Here is a 22,102-nt window from a genome sequence, read left to right on the forward strand (position 1 = left end):
ACTCAATTCATCGAGTCTGCTCTGACGCACTGTAATTACAGTGCATTGGAGTAGCCTCCTGGCTTGTGTACAGGTATATTTAAATGAATGAAAAGAGATACTGGCAACTTCTCATGACATCAGGCAAAACAAGAAAAACTCCAGTCACACTCATGGACTTCATAACAATCATGTCATATATAGGTTTAGAGCAGTGGTTTTCAAATGGTGGGGCGCGCCCCCCTGGGGGACATGAAGGAATGTTGGAGGGTGCAGAGTGCAGGGGGGCACAGGCAAGGGGTTTGCAAGGAGGTGGCATTGTTGAAGCCTTGTGGGGGGATATGTGGGTAGTAATCCCCATGCAAGCTCTGCCAGTGGACTGCTGTACCTCTGAGAGTCCAGTGTGGCAGGAGTATATCCTAGAGCCACAACTGGGCCAAGGCAGGAGGCACTGAAGCTGTGGCAGATGGAGTCTGCCCTGCTGAGCTGGGCTGAGCCATGGCGACTCCTAGGATGAGGGGTGCCCTGTGCCTGGCTGCACTGCTCCTCTGGGATGAGCGGGGAGGGCATGAACCAAATAGTAACTCAAGGTGGGGCTCAGCTCAAAAAGTTTGAAAACCACTGCTTTAGAGCCACAGGTTGACTATTAATGCTGTGAAGATTTTCTCAGGTCAGAAGGGATTATTTAGTCCTTACTCTGATGCTTACTCACAGAGAGCTTCGGTGAAGTGACTAGAATTACTCCAGTAAGTGCTACTGGGCGCATCTACACATGTAAATGCTCCAGGGTGGGTTTACTCTAGAGTAATTTACCCTAGAGTAAACCCAACCCAGGCAGGCATCTACACATGCAGGGAAGTGGGAGCAGATTTGCTGCTCATGGCAGCAGTCTGCTCCTGCTCCTGCCGGCCCTGTACAAGCGCCCTCTACAGCAGCGAGGGGGAGTTCTAGGCTCCCCTGGGTGCCAGCCCAGGGGCTGGCAGGGAGCGTAGGGCCAGGAGACAGATGTCTCCTGGCAGGGGCTGGGAGACTGCTTTCTGCCCCTGAGAGCTGCCTGCTGTTAGGGCCAACTCTGGCACTGGAGCCCTGGCAGAGACAATGTTGCCCTGAGCTGGCAGCAGGGAGCTCCCAGCCCCAGCTCCCCAGCTGTGGACAAGGGGCTTGGAAAGAGCTGCAGAGGAGGGACAGGTCCCAGCCCCCTGCCCAGATCCACTGGTAGGAGAGCTAGCAGCAAACAATCATCTCTCAGCCCCAACTCCACAATCACCATCACCAAGTTGGGCCTGGGAGATATTGTCCCCGCCCAGGCTTTGGTGGCAGAGCCCGCCCCAGAAGCAGGCAGCTCCTGGGGGCAGGGAGCAGTCTCCAGCCCCATGATGCCCAGCGGTCTGGGACTAAATTTGCTCCTGGTTGGCTGTCCACATGTGCCATATTGCACAGTAATTACTCCCGAGTAAATCTGCTACTTGTACTTACAGATAGCAAATTTACTCAATATTAGAGCAAAATACTGCACAGTAAGTGTCTGCACGTGTAGATGGTGATGTTTACTGCACAGTATTTTGCTGTAATCCGAAGTTAAATGTCTTGTGTAGACACGTCCCCTATGTATGATGAAGAACAGCAGAGCTGGACCCCTGGTTATTTAGGCAGTCCTTATTTTCAGCCTGTCAGTCCCATTACTGCACACAATTTAAACCTTTGCATAAGTTTAGATAAAAGCCCATTTAGACAGCTGACCAGTTCTCTTTGCAGCTTCTGTTCTGTCCCAGTTATTATAATCACCAAAATATCACAGACCCACCTTTCTGTGATCCCTAGTTTATTTCATGCACTGGCACTGAGCAGCATTTCTGGTCCGCACTCTGAAAGGATAGAGAAGGTAAAGAAATAATCAGAGGAAAAACCAAATACTAGGTGGTGCTTATATAAACTGAAGTCAACCTTTTTCAGTTTTCCCAAACAGAAAATACTGTGCAAGGTAAATCTATGGTAGTTCCCACAGAAATCCAACAGAGCTCCACCTAGCATAAGGAAAACAAAGCAGAGCCTTGGGGAGTACAGCAGGGAAACCTGTTTCATATGTACAGCAAGCTTTTAAACTTCTTTATAGCTGTTTATTCCAGCAGCCCATGGTTTTTTGTTTATATCACAGCAGGACAGTTGTACAGGCTGCTGGACTGAAAATATGTGATAAACATACAAATACCTTTCTCAGCTTATATAAGACATCCTGAGTGCCATCACCTACCTTCAATCAAAGGCACTGTGTATATAATAATATATATTGCGTCTAAATATATAATAATAGTAATTCATTCTTTTGTGAACACCTCCCCCCCCCGCCGCCCCATCTTAAAACTCTTGATGGAGATGCCTTCACCTGACAGGCCCAAAATTGGTCATCAGGATGGGAAGGCCTGAATTATCTGCATTAAAGCAGGAAAAAACATAGGGGTACAACCATTCTTTTTAATGTAGCCTCCCTTTGACAAGCCTGGAAGTCTACAGTTTGGCTGGTAATCAAGTTCCAGTTCTAATTCTAATGCTTTTAGCTCCCAGGCTGGTTGTGGGGACCTTCGTTGGAGAGCTCATGAGGAGTGCCATGAAATCCTACTGCCCATCAACCTATTCCTGTGCTCCTCTGTGCTTCTAGATTGCTCTTCAATTCATGTGGGCAGAGTACTGATTTCCTGCAGCTCAAAGTCCTGCTATTTTTTTCCCCTGTCAGTCAATCTGCCAGTCATTTTCAGGCAGAAGGGAAAGCAACAGGGGCTAGAATCAAATTATTTTTAATGAGCCCTGACAGATCCTGGCTGGATCCAACCTTCCTATACAAAATAAAATGCGGAAGTTATGCAATGCTGTCTTCTAGAAACAGATAAAAATGTTGTCCTGTCCTCTTAGTCACCTTGATCATGTGATTTCTTTTACTCCCTTTAAGGCAAGTTTGACACCGTAGTTGAGATGCACCTTCTGTAAGCTGCATATCTACCCTGCCTTCTACCCCAATAGACTCTTATCTTTTAAGACCACTGCATGGGAACTGGCTACATATATTGGCTATGCTCTCAGAGCAGCTGCTCCTTTTTATTTGTAGTCTTACAAACATTGAATTGCATTGTTTAGCAAAAGGAATCTTTCCTTAATGAATAACACCTGTGCTAACCACATCTTATTTTTCTACTACTTATTCTCTTCACTTCAGGACTTACCTTGTAGAGGGAACCTACACTTGTCAGTTGTACTATCTGGAAACAGCTTGCTGGTTCTTATGCCCTAGCTCAAGGCAGAGCTTTACTACAAGACAGGGCTGAAAAACCTTTTTAACACCCCCCACCCCACGTTCATTCCAATAATAAATCAGAAACATTTCAGCTGTGTTTGCACCTTCTTGGCATTTGCCTTCTGCAAATGTTCTAGGACTTGATTTTTTTTCAGTAGGACTGTTCCTGGTAGCAAAACTTTTTATACAGCGCAGTATGTTTATGACAGGAGAGCCTAGAGGCCCCAACTGAGATCACAGCCCTGTTATGCTAGGCACTATACAAAGGTTTTCTCAGGTACAGTCCATGCATTAAAAGGCATGTTTTCCTTAAAAAGATGTATAATCTAACTCTGAGTTATTTGACACACAGTAGCTAACATTAGGTAATTCCTAGCGAAGATAAGACAGTCTGTAGCTGTCACATAAATGAACAAATGAAGACACATACTCTAGGGGGCTTTACAGTTTGCCTCAGCCTGATAATGTGTGTTAAATCTACAAATTTCCTTGAATTCATTAGGCTTTGCTTACCACATGTTAAATAACTCCAGATAAGAATATACCTTTTTCTGGGGGGAAAAATGCTTTTTCAAGGCCCAAAAGCTTAAAAGCAAAGGGCAAGACAAAGGAGGAAACATCTATATGAGATGCTACTGTGCAGTAGCATCTGAAAAAAACTGTGGTGATGGTACTGTGCAGTATTAACGCAAGGCAGTACTTATACAAGTATTAAATGACTGTGCAGTAACAACTGCACAGTCCACCACTCATGTAGATACAGCCAGATAGAAGGCAAAGCAGAGGTCTAGAAAGGCATACAGCAGCTTAATGCAAAAATTATCATTCAGTATTTCATACAGGCCTCAGCCAGATTTAGTTCTGTTATTTTAGGGCAGTGGTTCTCAACCTTTCTGGACTCATGATACCCCTCCATAACTTTTGTGATTTGAGTGGCACCCAATTTCAAAAACTAATTTATAGATTACAGTACAGAGGGTCCTGTCAGTGGGCTTGGGGGATTATCCAGGCAGGAACAAGCCTGAGCCTGGGCTTATCAGTTTAGTATATCTGTTTATCTCCTAGCACTTTACTATCTCCACATGCCTCCCAGCATCCTTCAGCCCAGAACCCTGGGGTACCTTGAGATCCTTTCAAGGGTGCTATGGGGTTGCCACACAATGTTAGGGCCTTTTTACACCTTATACTGTGAGCTGCACAAATGTTGATTGGTGTTAATGCTAGCTTGGAGTTTGGAGCAGTTACATTCTTAGTCTAGAAACTTTCTCTGACTGTACACCACTTGTACAGTTGTGACTTTTCACTAGACGTCTGGTGAGTAGAGGCCTCTAGGATCTGTAGCTGTGGGTTGCCACTAGATGGCTGCAGAACCAGGAGAGCCTTCTACCCCTACTCTATGGGCAGGGGTGTGGCAGATCCTGGGATACTGGAGGACTTCAGTTTGGGCAGCACATCTGTGCGGAGTGGCTACACCTTAATAGAACAGAGCTGGGTAGTGCGGATTAAAGATAATCCTGCCCTGGAGTGGTGTAATTTTGATCTGCATAGTGAGTACTTAAAACCACTTTAAGGTGTTAACATGTGGACAATCCAAGGGTTAAAACAGGGGCGGGCAATTATTTTGGGTGGAGGGCCACTTACCAAGTTGTGGTAAGCTGTCAAGGGCCACATGGTTAGCCTCTCCCTTTGACAGGTGCCCTGCCCCCTGGTCACCATCTTGGGACCAATGTCTCAGGGCCAGCACTTATGGGACCCAGAGCAGGGCACAGGCTGGCAGGGGTCTGTGGTGCCGGGCTGGGCTGCACCAGCAGGGAGAGGGGGAAGCTGGCCCGGCTCCATTGAGCCCCTGCTGGCCAGGACCCCATGCCCCTGCCACCCTGCTCTGGGCCCTGCTGGCACTTGCCTTGGGACATGGGTGTGGGCCCTGCTCCCACACCTGCTCACTCCCAGTGCCCCCCCAACCCTGCAGTACAGGCGGGGGGCAGTGCGCAGCCCCGACCCCCTGCTTGCCAGCAGGGAAGGAGCTGGTGCTGAGTGGCAGGGGGGGAAGCGCCCCCCCCCCCCCCCGCCCTGTGCCCAGAGCTCCCTGCTGCAGCCACTCGCAGCCCATGCAGGGCTGTCCTGAGCAGGCACAGGCAGCCCCAGGTGGGCTATGAGTGGCTGCAGTGCAGAGCGGTGGCCATAGGCCAGGTGAAGGGCTGCTTTTCTCCATGCTCAGCACCAGCTTGTAACCCAGCCCTGCTGCCAGCCTGGGCCCTGCACTGGCTCCAGGCTTGCTCACTGGGGCTGCGCTGCGGCGGCAGCAGCTGCTGCCCCTCCACTTGCCGCGCCAGGCAGTGTTTGCTGCTGTTGCCCATCTGGAGCTCACGCGCTGGGCAGCAGCAGCAAACACTGTCTGGTGCAGCCCTGATGGGCGAGCCTGGAGCTGGTGCACGGCTGGGTTACAAGCTGGTGCTGAGTATGGGGGAAAAGCAGCCCCTTGCCTGCCCCGTGCCCAGTGCCCAGTGCCCCACACTGCAGCCACTCACAGCCCATGTGGGGCTGCCTGTGCCTTCTCAGGCCAGCCCCACGCAGGCTGCGAGTGGCTGCAGCAGGGAGATCCAGGCACTGGGTGGGGGAGGGGCCACTTTTCCCCCATACTTAGCACCAGCTCGTCCCCTGCCCATCCCCACCCCACCCCCCTTACCTGAGTTTCCTGCACTGGGGCAGTCACATGGTACTAGGCCAGAAGCCCCTGCTGGGGATTCCAGCTGGGGGGGCAGGGCCAGGTGAGCCCTGCTGTTGCAGGAGCTCTCTAGGGCTTCCCCTGGGTCCTACTGCCCTTGCGTCCTATCATCTTTGACAGGAATCAAGGACAGGTAAATTTTAATTTTCTAAATTTTTTTAGGGGCCCCACAGGTCAGATAGAATGGCTTCACAGGCCGGATTTGGCCCGCAGGCCAGATTTTGCCCACCCCTGGATTAAGAGCTCTAGGAACTGCCCAAAATTACTGTGTAACAAGGCCCTTATACATTAATTTTGGGTGGCTTCTGGAGCTCTTAAGCCCTGGATTATCCACACATTAACATCCAAGAGTAATTTTAAACTCATTTTAGGTGGCTTTTAAGTCATGCCACTCCTGGGCAGATTTATCTCTGATCTGTGTTTACCCAGCTCACGTTCCATTAATTTGTGGCTACTCCCCACATATGAACCACCCAAGTTGCGGTCCTTCAGCACCCCAGGATGCAGTGTCTGTTCCCCTACCCTCCTGTTCTGTGTGGACAAACTTTCAACCCCCTGAACTCTACTGCTCAGGGGGTGGTTCTGGCACCAAGGCAACCCTCCTCCTGCCCCCAGGGATGTGACATTCCCACCTCCAGGGGTGCAACCTTCTGTAAACTGGCTGCAGAGCCCATGCCAGCTAGCTAGGTAGCGGAGCACAGACAAGTCCAGGAGTAGAGTCTAGGGAAGATGGGGGAGAACAATGTAGGAGGCCAGATCAGGTCCCCATGAGCTGTGGCTTCCTTCCTGGGGCAGGAGCAGTAGCTCCCCAAAAAGTTCCTTCCCTCACTACTTCCACATCCCAGTCATCCTGTGAAGCACAACAAGCACCCCCACACTTCAATCCCAAATCCCAATTTATTTAAGTATGGGACTTTCTTTCTTTTACTTCCCCTTTATTTCTTTTTAATTTTTTTTTAACTTCTTTTCATATTATCCTCCAGTGACTGACTTTTTTCATTTCACTGCTCCTCCCCCACCCCCATTTCCTTTCCACCTCCCATTTCATTACCTACCCCCATCCCATTAACTCTCTGCCTCCCAACTTCATGTCCCTTTCTCCACTCTCCCCATTGCAGCCTAGAGCAGGAATAGAAGTCTGTCCTAGTTCACCAGCCCTGTAGCAGCAACTCCAAGCTGTGCAGGTGAGGGACTTAAAAAGGCTTATACTACTAGTCCAAATCTTAGATTGTGAGCTCTCTGTGGTAAGAGCTAACTTTGCATTGTTTGCACAGCACCAAGCACAATAATAGAAATAATATCTAAACATAATTGAAATAATTAATCACACCCTCCTAGGTGTTTTCTAGCTTGGAAGGGGTGGGGGCCGTGCTGTGTTCCAAAAACAATAAACACAACAGAGAGAGATTTGCCTTGGGACTAGATTCTCAGTTTTGAGAAAATCCTTGAAAAATCTAGGCTTTTGGTTCCAGTTCACATACCTCCAACAAGCTTCAGGGCTGCCTGTCAGCACTAAACAGCTGAAAGGAATTGACTTTTACCCCCTTGCCTCATTACTCAGAAAAAGCCTTATTCAACACCTGCTTAAAGTAAGTGTGACTTTATAATGTCACGTCTTTGACATGTCTCACAATCTGTCTTTCTTTCTGAGTTATGTCATTTTTAATTTTTTAGTTTTCCCCTCCTTCTCCCATTATTATGCTATTAAATGACAAATGCCCAGGGCCATAAATTCATTTCAAAAGAAAAGCTCTTTAGCTCCCATCTCGTTTTTCTTAAGCTAATGAGAAAATGCACAATTACCAAATGTAAATCAACTATGGAAAAAAAATCCCTGCTAATCAGCTCCTATTTGCTCTGCCATTAATAATGTTTGTTTGACCATATCACCCAGGGAATGCAGGCATGTGAATCCCTGTTAGGATGCAGGAAAGAACAAGGACAGATTTGGAGGTCAAAACTGAGGTTTCCAAGAATGGCATCAGAGGAAACCCACAGCATCTAATCTCAACCCTTGAGTGTGCGCTCAGAAGCAGAGCTAGGATGTATTATGTGCTAGTAGTTGTGGTAGTAGTAATAATAAAAATCAATGTGCACTTACGTTGCTTTTATCAAAACAATCAAGCCTTAAAACACTCCTCTGAAGAAGGCAAGGATTATGTAAGAATCACATCATCACCCACAGACATTTCTGCTTACAATGGAGAGCTGAAAACCCTGTGGTTCACTCCCTGCTTAAGCCACCCACAGCTTCCAATTCACATTTTTTGTTTATTAAATCCAAAGTTTTAAAGAACCACATTATTGTTGCTTAAAAATGTCTTTTCTGTTACTTAGCAGGCAATCAGAGGTTCCAATCTTAAAAGCATTTGTGCATATGCTTGTTGTTTGCATTGTGGCAGTGGCCCAGGCACCATTGTGGGAGCTGACTAAGCCCTGACTCTACAGGTTGCTTTTGCTGGAGCAGATGGACAGTCAGGAACACAGATATGAGAATCATGGAATTCATAGCTGAGGCAGAACTTCAGAGCTTGGGCTCCCAGGCTCAATATTGCTTAAAAATGTTCAAAACAAAACATTTGAATTATTGAAAAAACTGGTTTTGATTTTTGCCTTTCTGCAAGACATCAACTTTTCATTTTGACATGGGACTAATACTTCTCCCCTCCGAATTTCCTCTGAATTAGAAAGTCCAGCTTTCAATTATCATATATTCTGATGTAAAATATGTTCCCCCTTCCAAAAAAAGGGTGTCCCTTATACATCAAAGATATATAGAGAAGAATAAATGAAATAATTGCAATAAAAAATGATGGAAATTCTTTGAATTTATGCTAATCCCCCCTCCCCCCATGCCCTCACAATGTCATCTTTTTTGGGGGTGCAGTATCTTACACGCCCATGTGTCCTACATACAGGAGATTACAGTAATGTCTGTTACAAATCATAAAAGAGCTCATTGTTCTTGAAAATGTTACTGTCAGATCATCCTAGGTTTTTTATCTCCTAGCCCTGAATTTAGGGCTCAGAGAGCTGCAGATCAGAGTTCTGCATATTGTGAGCTCACCATCCTAGTACTCTGAATACTGTTGAAGGACTCTAGAAAAATGAAGTTAGGAGCAGATATTTTTACCGCCTCCCCCCAAGGGCGGGGGGGGGGGGGGGGCTGGGAAGAGGAGAGGAAGGAAGGAAGGAAGGACATTCAAGCAGGCAAACTACTTTTAAAACACCCAGCTTTATTAGAGTATCTTTGTACCTCCTATGGGAACAGAAATAGGAACAAATAATTGGTTTGAGTTTGTAATCAGTCTCCTAATCAACACTGCTCCTTAACAGCTACTAAGAGCTGCTCCTTAGACAACAAGGTGTGCTCTCTCTCTCTTCCTGAGAATTGCCTGTAAATAGTCTGTAGGGCTCTTAATTCTTGGCAGCATGGGCAGCAAGAGGTTGACAACTAGGGCTGAGAACTAGATTTGAGTCTCTGACCTCAGTGTGCTAATTATTAATTGCTACACCAAAAGATGTTTTTCATTTGGTTTTGTTCTGCAGCATTAACTTGGAAAACCAGATGGATGGATTCCCCAAGGTAAACTGTAATGTGGCTTCAACATAGATTTATTTTGATATGCTTAAAAGCTTTGTCTTTGGGTGAAATAAGAACCTACATGACAATAGGTGTTTTCTGATCCTATAGAGTAAAAGAGAAGGAAATAGAAATCTAAAATCTATAACTTTTTAAAGATAAAATCCACAAAGGAAATCATTAATACTTCCATTTAGTTTAGACACAACTTTGTCTTTCTATATTGCCATCCTTAGCTGTTTGTCCTGTTTTGCAGTGAGGATGTGGTGATGTTCATGTTGTACATTGCCCCTCTGTAAGCATACCACAATGCCTTTTTTTTCATGACATGATGTTATGAAGTGATGTCAAAGTGCAAGGATATTATGCCGTATGTGAAAGCTTTTCAGGCCAGTCAGTATTGAAATTTGGATGGTACTGGAAATATTTGGTTTAGGATTGGATTAAGATAATCAATATTGTAGGCACACATAGAGCCCTCATTGTTCTGTGGCCTCATCTTTCCTTGGGATGTGCTAGTAGAGGCCACCCACACACATGAGCCATCTGCTTGGAAGAATCTTCCATCATTTCTCTACCATGCAGAAGCCTGTCTCCCAGTCAGTGGCCACATCTACACGAGGTGCTGACCGTGCAGTTGTTACTGTGCCATCATTTACTACTTGCATACACAAGTACTAAACAACTACTCAGTGACTGGAGTTACTGCACAGTAACATCCCCAAATGGCTTTTTGGTGATGCTGACTGAGCAGTAGCTCATTACTACTGCGCAGTAACATCGTGTCATACGTCGCGCTATGCAACACTTCTGTGCAGTAGTAACAAGCTACTGCACAGTGGTAATGAACTACTGCACAGTCAGTGTCTCATGTAGATGCAGCCAGTACCTATTGTATTGTTCAAAAATCCTTGACAGCCATGGATGCTGAGAGATATTTACTTCATTCAGTATTTAAGGCCTTTTCATCATTACAAAGTCCTGCAGGCAGAGCTGTGTCAATGGAGGGGCTTGAAAACAATCACACTCCATAGAACGGTGTAGCTGTGTCAGCAAACTCTCAGAGGGGACCCAACTTTGCTGGCAGAAGTCTTCTGGTGTTGATCTTTCTGCTGTTCAGGGGAGATGCTGTAACTGATGGCAGAAAATTTCCTGGTGACAAAACTTCTTCTTGGCTATAATTCTGATGACCCAGCAGGCTCATAGTGCAGACCAAGCCTAGAGCCTTGTATAAATGAGAGTTTTGATGGGGAGTGAAAGCATCACTCCACCTCCCTGGTGTGGATGCTGATCTGCTGATGGAGGAAGGGTTCTGCCAGCCCAACTTCAGCCATTCAGGGGAATGGGTGTAAATGATTGGGGGGGGGGGAATCTGCAAGTAAGAGTTGTGTCTGCCCCATTGTAGCACTGCCACCATACTTAAGACAATAACAATCCCATAAGGTAGACAAGGCATAAATATGTAACTCATTGTTATAAATTATGAGCATTCATCAGAAATACAAGAGTATTAAAAGGAGGAACAGTGGCACTGAAAACTGTCTTTAATTTAAGGAAGGCAACTCCACATATTACAAACTCAATCCCTGCTTCTTTCCCTCATTCTGTAACATCCTTTTCCTATAATCTGTCCCTTCATTTGGACCTTAGAAATGAATGCAGTAAAAGAGAATGCAGAGGAGTTAGAGAAAATAACTGCTGCCAGAAGAAATGAACTGCAGCACCAAAAAATGCCAAGTTGTTTTGGAGCCTTAGAGCTGAAGGGAGGATGGGCGGGGGTGGAGAAGGAAGGCTCTGTGTGAATTGTTTCTCTTGATTTTTATCTCTGTCAATCTTCCCTATCCCCTAAATCTCCTCTTTTTGCTCCACATTCAAGGGGGACTCACTCCCATTGAGGTGATGGGGTGCCTGTAGTCAGCAGTCACCTTTTGCATGACAAGAAATGTCCAGCTTTATCAATCTGGGATCCTGGTTATTACGCTATGTGCATGAAAACTACTCCCCTACTGGGACCAATCAGAGCTAAGGAAGGAAAAAAACTGCATAATGATAAAAAAAAAGAAAAAAAGGAAGCTGTAAATCCTTTTTGGGCCAGAGGGAAACATTACTTTTATTGGCATTTTTTCCCACCTGAAATTAGGTTTGTCTCAGGATGGTTTTATTTCTCCTGAAGGGGAATTATTATTATTTATTGGTTGCCAGCTGTTGTAGTGCTTCAAGGGACAATGTCTCATCTCCCCAGCTCTGTGTGCATATAGTTTTAAAGTAGTACAGATAAGAGAGAGGCTGAGGAAATGCTAGAGTGACTTTGATGCAGGATCTGCATGGTTAGATCCCCCACTGAAACATTATGCACTCTGCATTGAGCAACAGTGGCGTGTGAGAGTGGGGTAGAGCCGTTAGCAGAGATGGAATTTAAAAGAAAAGGGAATCCTGATGCTTTCAGTTTTCTGTTTGCCACACAGCTTCCTGTCAGGCAAACTTTCTCTGCCCCCATAATAATAACCTTGATTATGAAGAGATTCACTGGTCGTATCAGGCCTGGGAGACATGTTATTGCAGTCACATTAACTTTTTTATCTGTCCAAGCCAAAATGACCAGGATATAGAGTAGCACACTTTGGGGGAGGTTGGCTTAAGTTTTCTTTTTAATTCAGATGTCCTAAATTAGAGCTAAAATAACATCTGCCCACCCAACAGCCACCCTTATCCTCCAGAGCCTCCTAGGAGGAATCCTGCAGCAGCAATAAGGTAACCAAAGCCATGTGAATCTGTCACAAATGATGGGCAGATGGTCTCAAATCAGCTCACAGACCTATGCAGGAGCATAACTAGGGGTGGGCAAGTAAGGCACCAGTCCTGGGTACTGGTTCAGAGGGGCTACTAGAAGAGCAGGTTTCCAGGGAGCCCACATCCTGCAGCAGCAGCCTGCATTTAGAGTGATCATCTCACTGAAGTGGCCTCTGTGCGAGGAGATGAAGGGGGCAGGCAGAAGTGCAGCTTCCCGCTGTAAGTGAGAACACTTTGCAGGAAATGTTCTGAGTTATAACGATCCCCCTGGACAAAACAGAAGTTCACTGTTGGTTCCAGGGGCATGGGGAATCTAGCTACCAGCTGTGAGCCTGCAGCTGCTTTCCCCAAGCAATGCCCTTCCTTCTTCCCAGCCTGTCCCTGTTTTAAAATGGAAGGGAGAAAGGGAGCAGAGGGAACTTGTTCTAGGGGTTCCCCAGCTAGCACTGGAGGGTGGGGTGGGTGAATTAGAGCCCTCCCCACCACAGGGGGGGGCTCCAATACACCTCCCCCAGCCTCCAGTGGGGCTGAAAACCCCCCAGACCAAACTCTCTCCACGCCCTTCCCCCCTTCCATTCTGAAAACAATGACAGTTTGGCAGGCAGGAAGACACAAGTTACAGAAGACGCTGTTTTGAAATATTTTAATTTGAACCTTCATGCAACAGATTTTTGCCAGATCAGCCATTTTTTAAGCTGTTTACAGCTGTGCACTTGTGTTTGGTCGTGGCTTTAGACCACTCTCTGTGGCCAGATTGGGCAAAAATTGTCACTTCTGTCTGCACCTGAAGGCTAGGAACAGATATTATAAAAGCCTGAGCCTGAACTGATTCAATCTTTTCAGGTTAGTCTATCCTGCATAGGCTGAACTGGTTTGTAACTGCACAGACATTCCCTCTGGACTGAGAAAAAGGAGACACATGCCTGCAGTGGCTCAGGCTAGAAGCCAGCAGGTGCTAGAGCAGCCCTCCCTCCCTTCTATAGTGCTGAGCTAAGGAGTTGTGGCCAGGCCCTGGCAGGACCTCTGATTAGAGAGGAAGGGGCTCCCACCCTCTCCCCACTGCTGCTCCTGACCAACCCAGCAAAGAGTTGATGACAGAGCATTTAGCACCCCATCAAGAAAACAAAAGTCTCTCTCATCAGTTCAAGCTCTTAAACAACTTTTTCCAAGGAAAGAATGGAGGGACATTACCAGCTGGCCTGTTGATTAGCTCCAAAAAGCCATAAGCAAACACTGTCCTGTCTGCCTTTTTCCTCTCTGTCTTACACAAACACCTGTCAGCATTAGCTAGAGGTGGCTATGGTCCACATGCTGGCTATGGTCTACCCTGTAGGAGAGGGGAGGGAGGAATCCTTGCTTGAGCAAGGAGTGGTGGTGGTGTGGGGGCAGGAAGAAGCTAGGCAGACCCTGCTGTGCCTGCCATCTCTGCTAGAGCTCCAGCCAGGGAGCAGAGGGACAGGGCCATCCTTGCTCTGGAGCAGAGAGCCCCACCCAGGGCTGCAAAGCATCTGGGATGCTGGGGGACTCTAGTTTAAGTTAAACCAGGAAGGGGCCTGGTTTGACCCAAATCAGTTAAGCCTGATACTACATTCAACCAAGTTTATCTCAAACCAGTTTATGTGCACCGAACATCTGTTCTGTTTCAAGTTTAAACCAATTTCTGATCATTTAAACTGATCTATGTGCAATGTCTGTCCCCAACCTAAGTGTTCAGCACCACGTTTCTCCTACCCAGGTCACCAACATTTCTAGTTAGGCTTCTGCACCTATACCCCTTTCGACAGCTTTGTCAGGTTCCCTTAATTTCTTCTCTCTTCAATAAATATCTCTGGAGTCAGCAGAGTGGTCACAGCTTTGCTGTGTTTCCCTGTTAGGTCCCATTGCTTATTGCTGACTGCTTATGCACTTTTTTTTGTGCAAGACAGAGTTTGGGAGGGAAATATCAGTGGATTAATTTGTTCTTGAAATGGGGAACAACAGATGAGCTCTTCCTCAAAGTTGTACTGTTTTTTGTTGGCAGTGATGAGAAGTGGCAGTATGTTACCCTGCTCCTTGCAATTTCCCCCCTGCCAAGGAGTGCTAGGAAAAGAAGGGAGAACCTTGTGGCACTAGACTGGGACTTGGGAGGTCTGGGTTGAATTCCTGGGCTCAAAACACAGAGTCTCCATGTGGCCTGGGGCATACCACTCAACCTCCCTATGCCTCAGTTCCCTTTGGTTAAACAGCCTATTTGTGTCCACCCCCTTAGCTGCCTTATCACGTTAGACTGAAAGCTCTCAGGAGCAGGAACAGTATCAGCATGCATTTGTACAGAGCTCTTCATGAAAAGATGGAACTGACCGCAGTCTCTAAAATGCATAACCTCCTCCTCCCTGCCCCCCAATCTCTGTTCTGCTTTGCATGACCAAACATTCCTGATTTCTCCAGTTTGCTCAATTTTCCCACCCCCTCTAAGAAATAAATATTCTTTATTTAGCCCCTGTGGCCCTTTGTCTGAAAGCAGAAAGCTGCTGGAAATTGGCTAGATGTTCTTCTGACATGCTCAATCCCTGCCTCAGACATTACAGGCATTTGTACACATGGTTGTGCTGCAGTTCCAGGAGCTTTTAAAAGTGTCCGGCACTGTGACACATACAATTGTAGAAGTCAGAAAATGCACATCAGTGCTGAGAAAATGGCTGTGGCACGCTTTTAAACTAAAGCACTTTAAAGGGGGTGGGGCAGGAAGAACACCTTAAAGGTGTTTTAGTTCAAAAGTGTACTGCTGCCATTCCCTGTGCACTGATGCGCATTTCGCCGCTTATACAACTGCATGCGACTCAGCGCAGTGTGCATCAGCTTGCATAAAGAGCAGACTCGATTAACCTGCCAGATCTCCAGCACATCATGGAACAAAAAGGTATATGTATAAATGACCTGCAGTTACCAAGTCATGTTTGATTGCAATTATTGTCTAGAGTTAGGGTTAGGGACATCTAGACTCTGGCTCAAATGGTGCTCCTCCTCTTTTAGTTCTAAAGATTATCTTCTCACATGACATAAGGCAGTGGGGACCAGTCTATGGCACAGGAGCTGTAAGTGGCATGGGCAATCTCTTTGTATGATATGCACCAGATTGGGTGTGGGAAAGACAGGCAGCACAACAACAGACAGGGCAGAAAGCAGGAAGCAGAGAATGATCAGGGAGCAGAAACCTGAGCAGCAGATCAGGTAAGGGAAAGGCATCAAAGTGGCACTCAGGGAGGATGTGGGATTACTTTATGGCACATCTGCTAAAAAGGTTAGCCCCACTGACATAACGGCTCAGTCAATGGATATTTCTGACATAATCTTACTTATTTTACTTACTCTGCCAAGGAGTCCTAGAGGGGGATCTTTAATTTTCCTTATACTGACTGTGTACATGTGGTCATTTTCTCTTGCATCCAATCATCTACTTTCTGATTTCCTTTTCTTGAACAGAAATCAGAATTGCTATTCAATAAGAAAGTATTCTCCAATGATTAGTTCATTAAATATCTTGTCATTTTTCAATTGAAACAAATGGTTTTGACATAATTTATGTTTGTTGAACCAAACTGAAACAGTTTGTTTCAAATCACTTTAGTGTTAAACTACATCTGCTTATGATTCTGTGGTGCCTTGTGGTAATGGTCATTTACGTCTGGTGTCTTCTGCTGCTGTTTTCTACTCTGGGTTGCCTAGTTGGACTCCATCACCTCCAAACCATCTGACTCCCATGATACACTATGCAGCTCAGTCAGAAGGGAATTCAGAGTGCATTGTGGGACATATAGTCTGGCCCATGGCAGAAAATAGGGATCCAAAGCATGTGAATTTTGCAGAAACTGCCTTTTTCAGAAAATTCATTTAGGCAGAAAATATTTCAGAATAACTGGCTGGCTCTTTCTAAATGTGAAAGGAGAACTTTATTACCCAGAAACTAGCCCAGCTGGGAATATGTGCCTGTGGTGTCTGCCCAAAGCAAAACTCATTGCAGTAATTTACCATGTGTTTTCCTCCAAATGACACTGGCATCAAATCATAATCACAAAAGGCAAACATTCATTATATGGCAGGGTAAGAGAGAAAACCAAATTTTTCTTTCAAAAGCCAGTTTGAACAAATATTACTTAGGATTGCCTGCTTCTAGCAGGGGTGAATTAGTGCTCTCATTTTTTAAAAAAACTTTGAAAAAGTTTTGAGAAAATCTTTCAGAGTACACGAGTAACTGGCATATTCCTCCCACCCAGCTGCTTCTTGCTCTCCAGTACAGTATACTGGTTCACATGCACAAATGTGCACAACAGCACTTTGAAAGTCTGAAAGCATTTGAAAACATGAACATTTTTTTCCATTTCTTAAAAGGACATTTATGTTTTCCCACAATTCTTGTTACTCTGAAAATGTGTAGCAATTATCTGGATTGATTAGTAGGTGCATGACACAGCCAGTATTTAATAGAAGACTTTTAAACCTAGTTGTGGACATAGAATAATCACTTGGTTCATAGAATAGTTTCCCCAGTTATCAGCAGGTTCTTTGATTTATTCCAGTTATTTTTTGTACAACAGGATTTAACTGTGGTGGCATTAGGCCAGTATACCGTTTTCCACTGCATACATTTAACATACGCACTTGGGCTAGGGACAGAAATTACACATAATCTAGTATAAGTGATCAGAAACTGTCTCATATCTGTAACACAACAGAAGTTCACCACTTTCAAAATGGCCAAAACTGGTTTAAGATAAACCTGGATGGATGTAGTATCAGACTTAACTGATTTAGGTTAAATCGGTTGATTGAACTGTTGTCCCAGATCCTCTCCAGATTCATGATTTCCTAGTTGTTAGGGGCTGGAATATACCTTACAGATCATTGGGACCAGCCCCCCTGCATGTAGGCAGGAAAGAGTGCTGGGATCAAATGATCCCAGCAAGATGGGCGTCAAGATGGGGTTTTTGAAGATTACCAGGGTGGATGACTGTACCACTTCTGTGGGGAGCCTGTTCCAAATACTCGGCACTCAGCTTCAAGAGTTCAGACAGAAGTGACAATTTTTGCTTGATCTGGCCACAGAAAGCAGTTTATAGCTGTGACCAAACACAAGTGCACAGCTGCAGGCTGCTTAAAAAATGGCCGATTGAGTGAAAATATGATCCCTCATTGCATGAGATATCAGATGAAGACATTTCAAAATGTAGTGTCTTCTGTAACTTGTGTCTATGGAGCTCCCAGCCTGTTGCTGTTTTCAGAATGGGAGGGGAGAAAGGGAGCAGAAAGAATTCACTCTGGGGTTTTTTCAGCCCTCCCTGGAGGGAGGAGTGGGTGTATTGGAGCCCTCTTCCCCACAACAATGTGGGAGAGCTCCAATTCATCCACCCCATCCTTCAGCACTAGGTGGGGAACTCCAAGAATGAGCTCCCTCCTCTGCTTTTCCCCCTCCCATTCTGAAAACAGTGAACACTGGTAGAGAGCCATGGCCATTGCTATGGGAACCTGGCTGCAGGCTCCCAGCCCGCACATAAATTCCACTCCTTCCTGGAACCAACAGTGAACTTCTGTTTGGTCTGTGGTAACCTTGTAACTCAGAATGCTTTGCAGAAATTGTTCTGAGTTACAGTTGGGAGCTACACTTCTGTTTGCACCCCAAGTTAACTCGCAGTCCCCCAGCATCCCAGAATGCTTTACATGTCCCCCGCAAGCCCCCTCTCACAGGGTGGGCAAGCTAGCCTTGGCCCAAGTTGTCTGCTCCAACTGAGCAGGGAGGCATGGTGTAGTGCCTCCAGCTTCTGGGCTGGGCCACTGCAGGCATGTGGCTGTATTTCCAGAATTAAAAGGCAATGTCTGTTCATTCACATATCATTTCCATCGATGCAGCTTAGACTAACCTGCGAAGATTGAATCGATTCAGCCTCAGGCTTTTTGATTGTCTGTACTTAGCCATAGAGATGCAGTTTACACTCTGATTAGTCATTTCTATTGCTTTCTAAAATGCCTAAGGTTTTGCTTCTATGTCACCTAAAGTTACTCAGTTGGTTGGAGAAAGTTCATTGATTCTTTTGGACAAAAAGAGTAGCAAAATGGGACCAAACCTTGCTTACACAAATTGAGGCACTATGCTACATCTTTGGAATAGGGAAAATACTCTATGAATTGGCTTAAGGGGACTGTGAGATGTGGTGTCACTTCGGTTAATGATGTGTCAAGAGTAGCTCAAAGTCACAACTTCTCTGCAGAAGGTTATCTGGGGTTACAAATAACTTCATTAAACAGTCAGATTTTCCATTCCATAGCAGAGTCTGAAATACTTTTTCTCCATTTTGGATTAAAAAGCAGAATTTCCCAAATGTCCAATTTAGGAAGGAAATTCTTTTTTTAAAATCTTCTAGAAATAATAAAAATATTTAGCTTTCAGCATTTTGAAACTAAATTAAGGGATCCCAAGCTCTGAGGCTGCTAGTTTAGCAGTTTCTCCTTAGATTTGTCTGCTCCCAACTCCTTATCAGCCATAGCAGACTGTCATAGTCTGTTGCAGCTAGGCTGGGAGCCTCAGTAATAGGGAACTAAGGGTCCACAGTAGGTGATCCCAGGGGCCCTGAGATCCTTCAGGATTGCTAGGCTCCCAGTTTGCAACAGGGAGCCTGGAGGCTCTAAGATTCTTGGCTCAAGGTGGGGATATCATGACTTCACATCTTCCTGTGTTGGAAACCACATTATGACTCAATCCAGGATCAGGAACTTCCAGGTTTCCAGCTCCTTGGAAGGCTCCTTCCTGTCTCCAGCTGTATTTCCAAGGGCTTCCAAGATCCAGCTCTGCACTGGAAGAAAATGGCCAGTACTATATGTATAACAATTCAGACTAGAAATTACAAGAAATAGAGGAAGAATCATATAGCCCCATTAATTTTAGTACAGCATTCATTCAATTTTATACCAGGATTTCCATGTTGTCACTGTAGCATATAACTCAGGGTTTGGAGAGCTCACCAAAGCAACAGTGGCTTTCAATAGCCCCACTAAGCCATCAAGCACAATTGCTGTGGCACCTACTGGTCAGCTGGCTGGCAAAAGTCACAACCAATGTTCCCTCTAGGGTGTAGTGATCTGTGAAGTGCCACTTCGGTCCCACCTCTCCCTTTTGCTAAGCCTGGATCTGGACTACACTAAGCCTAATAGACTAGAATCCTCATGTAATGGATCCTTATGCAATGGATTTTGCAATAATCCTCCAAGCATAAGACTGGGGGCTGGGGAATGGAGCAGTTCCCCGGAGCCGGTAATGGGAACTCCCCATTCATGATGCAGAAATCTTATGTCGTGGTTAGACAAAGTGCTTTGGGTAAATGTGATATCATTTACCCAAAGCATTAATAAGTTAGTGCGCAGCACTGTATTAAATTGTGTGTGGCCGCATATGCGCGCACCTTGGAGGGAACCTTGGTCATAACCCCTCTACAGAAGGTTATCTACAGTTACAGATAACTCTATTAAAAATGACTTTTCATGCCTGGACCTTGGACATATCACCAGAATCCATTTGGAATTTTGGTCAGGAACCAAGCCACCTGAAGAGCTGAGCGAATCATAAAGGTCAGAATGGAAATATTGATGGACACAACCACATGTTCATCATTTCAATCAGGAAACTTCTTGAGGCCAATATTTGGTTCATGCTGCCAGAAAATGAAAAGGGCCCGTTATTAGGGATGTGTGAAACTTCGTTCCCCAATTTGATTTGGCAGAGTTTTGGCCTGATTCAGTGGCCAAATCTCCAAATCTGAATTGAATCAGGAGATCCTTTAATCTCTCCAAATCAAATTGGAACCCTCTGAATCAACTCAGAGAGATTTGGAAAGATTTGGAGACATAGACACAGTTTCAAATGTGTTTTCTACATACCTCAAGGTAGCAGGTGACTCATGAATGCTGTGATGCTGGGGGTGGATGGAGTATCCCACAGGAGCACAGGGGGCTCCCCAGCATGCTTGGCAACAGACCCAGGAGTGGACCAGAAGCACTTCCGGTCCACTTCCAGGTCCACTGGGGAGCACGCTGGAGGGCCCCCTCTACCCTCCCAGCTTGGCAACTGGTGCCTCCTAGGTCTAGGGGTGCACCCAGGATCCCCCTGTGACTGATTGCCAAGGCAGAGGAGTGTGGGGTAAGCCCTGGTGAACACGGACCCGGAAATGGACCAGAACTACTTCCGGTCCACTTCTGGATTCGCTGCCAAGCACATGGGGGGGGCCCCCCGCGCTCCTGTGAGATGCTCCATCTGCCCCAGCATTGCAGCATTCACGAGCTGTGCCTGGTACCTTGAGGTATGTAGAAAAAAACATTTAAAGCTGTATCTATGTCCGAATCGCTGATTCTCCAAATCAGCATTGAATCTTTAGATTTGGATTCAGCCGAATCGGGGACAGTGATCCAAACTGACGAATCAAATCACTGTCTCCGATTCAGGCCAAATACGAATCCAAATCCAAACCAAATATGGCCTATTTCACACACCCCAACCAGTTATGTGAAAGGAAGAGCATAACCCAGTATACTTGTATAACGCTACACAAGCAAAATGCCTCAGTCTTGGCTAGATTCATGAGCAGTCATCTGCTGGATACAGAGTGGGTTTCTTCTCACTGGTAATATTTTTGCCCATAGTGTGGCTCATATATTGTAAAGCCAGAATAAACCTTTTTAATCATATAATCTAAACTACTACATAACACAGTACTTCCATTAATTAATTATTTGCTCATGTATTTTATAAGAACATCCTGTCCTTTGGGCCAAAGCTATGGATGGATAGGTAGTAAAAATATAGGACACCGACCCCCTCCTTGTAATTAACTTGTCAGCAGGTTACTTTTACAGATACTTTTGCTTTTATAATATATGCCACTTACATTCGGTGGGCCTAGAAATCAGAAATACCTGTTTGCAGTTTTTGCACCATAAAATAAAGAAATAAATTGATCCAGAATTTTCCTGATGCATTTGAGACAAGGCTCATCTCCTTAGGCTGTAGTAGGCTGACTGTACTTATAAAAAGCATTTTGTTGGAGAGCAGAATGTTACATCCTGAACCATCTCCAGGACGATGATGGCCACCAGGTCACAGAGCAACACAACATTGCCCCCAAACACACATCCATTGAATCACTTAGCAGAGTACAAGCACATGGGAATCCTCAGTTGTGACACCCCCAAAGTATGAACCTTGGTGGGGGTTCACAACAGAAATCCTCTGAGAATTACAGAAAGTTAGGAGGCAGAGTTATGTTAAGTCAGATACTTACATAAAGCCAGTTCAATTAACCACAGCTGCAAAATCCCTGGAGATGAATGTTACAGCATTTGTAATGTACAGAAAGTGTCCTTATGTGTGTGTACATAGCTACCAGTGTTAGTCTGCACCACACAGCTATCATGAGAAAAGTGTGCCATCTTGTGGGAAAATACAGAATTCTTCACATGTATTATTTATATCTGGAGTTTCCTCCAGATTAACATGTGCACAAATCTGCTGTCATTGTTGTGGGCATAGGTGTACAATCAATGCCACCAGACTGATTATTATTTGTATTGCCTTAACTGTTACAAGTTGTAGAAAAATAAAGTCAGAACACTTCAAATGCAGGTAAGATATTTAGAGCATCCTTCCATTAGATGTTGATTTTCAATGGCATATTCAGCATCCTGCATTCTTAAGGACACATCCACTCCATGAACACAA

The 22,102-nt window shown here is 45.4% G+C and overlaps 1 long non-coding RNA gene across 1 annotated transcript in view; it reads right to left on the reverse strand.

Annotated features, from left to right (window-relative positions):
* LOC109283659 (uncharacterized) overlaps positions 1–21,861 on the reverse strand; it is a 45,276-nt gene extending 23,415 nt beyond the window's left edge. The window contains exons 1-2 of the long non-coding RNA XR_009461773.1: positions 21,666–21,861; positions 1,784–1,844 (exon numbers count right to left, since the gene is read on the reverse strand). This is a non-coding gene — a long non-coding RNA (uncharacterized LOC109283659). The remainder of the gene's footprint in view (positions 1–1,783; positions 1,845–21,665) is intronic.
* Positions 21,862–22,102: the final 241 nt, after the last annotated feature.

The sequence above is a fragment of the Alligator mississippiensis genome, chromosome 4 (genome assembly GCF_030867095.1).
Source record: "Alligator mississippiensis isolate rAllMis1 chromosome 4, rAllMis1, whole genome shotgun sequence".
NCBI classification, from domain to species: Eukaryota; Metazoa; Chordata; order Crocodylia; family Alligatoridae; genus Alligator; species Alligator mississippiensis.